General features: G+C 29.1%; 1 long non-coding RNA gene across 1 annotated transcript; it reads left to right on the top strand.

Moving 5' to 3' along the window:
* Positions 1-611: 611 nt before the first annotated feature.
* Positions 612-1435, top strand: LOC123909158. The gene is made up of 2 exons (XR_006809841.1): positions 612-939; positions 1051-1435. It is a non-coding gene; the product is annotated as an uncharacterized LOC123909158 (long non-coding RNA).

The raw sequence follows: 1435 nt of genomic DNA, 5'->3' as shown, positions 1-1435 counted from the left end.
AATCATAATTTTAGGGGGGGCAAAATCCAAAAAATTATAAAACAGGGGGTAAAAGTCCGCATTTTAAAACAGGGGGGGTAAAATTCCGATTTAATCAAAATAGGGGGGCAAAACTGCATTTAAGCCTATTTTAATTTTAAAATAAATTTGCCCTTTCTATCCGTAGAAGATGATAATTTAATATGACTTTTTTTTTTGTCCGGGGATATGACTTAATTATAATATGGATAAAATAATGTTTATATTTTGTAATGTTAGCGAATTTTGGTTTATCCTCATTAATATTTTTTTTTTTCAGGATTATTTCCTTATAATGTCAAGATTATGTCATTTTAGCCCCTTATTGAATATGCTGGCTTAAAATTCCTCACAAATGATGATGTGACATGGTTAGTGAGGGGGCCGGTAAACCAAAATTCGATAACATTATAGAGAGCAGAGACTATTACTAGGAGTAATATTAATATTAGCCTGTTTCCAAAGTAGTCACTTGGTTGATAAGTTATTTTGCAACCTAGAGGTACTTGATTCAAAACTTGGCACTTTCCAGAAATAGTAGCAATATTAGCAAGTTTTTTTACGTTACCCTTTTAATAAGCGTTTAAAAAAAATGACTCTTCCAAATTCCAATATTAGCAAGTTTGTTTACGTTACCCTTTTAATAAGGGTTTAAAAAAAGAACAGATACAACATTTTGATCTACCTAAGAGACACATAATTATGATTATATTTTCAAATAGGGTTTTTTAAGCACTAAAAAATTTCAGTGTTTTTAACACAACAAGCACTTCATATCATCATATATTATAAATTGGTCATCATATTCTATTTGTTGTTAATTGTGAAGAGAGAAAAATATGGTTAAAACTCTTAAGTTTGTGCATGCCATTATTTATTTTTTCTCGATATTTCTTGTTGTTGCTGCAATGAACAAAAAATGTAAGTTATATTTTCCATCCGTTTCAAACTTTTCCGTCTTTAGTTTGTAGTTTGTACACTTTATTTTATCTCATTTTAGTATCATTGTTTTAAATTGTTTTTTCATTATAGACCCAATTGATTGCGAAACTCAGGAGGATTGCCCAGTAGCTGAGGCTGGCAAGGTTATTTGCTATGAGAAAAAATGTTGGCGTCTTTTGTTTTAACAAGGCAAAATGAATCGAGGAGTCTTCGTGGCATAAGATATACCGAACTAGACTTTAAGAGATTAAATATTGCCATCTTTATCTATTGAATAAATTACATATCGAAGAGATTCCATGTATGGACGAATGAGTTCTTACTCTTTTTTTTTTTTTTAAGAAAGGAATGAGTTCTTACTCTAATAAAAAAAAGTCGATGTAGTATACTTTATAATAAAATATTCTAAATTTGAAATTTAGTTACTATGATGTACCCAATAAATGTATACTTTACTTCTCTTTTTTTTTTCTTA

Source organism: Trifolium pratense, linkage group LG2 (assembly GCF_020283565.1).
Source record: "Trifolium pratense cultivar HEN17-A07 linkage group LG2, ARS_RC_1.1, whole genome shotgun sequence".
Lineage (NCBI taxonomy): Eukaryota > Viridiplantae > Streptophyta > Magnoliopsida > Fabales > Fabaceae > Trifolium > Trifolium pratense.
This window is presented reverse-complemented; position numbering and strand designations above follow the sequence as displayed.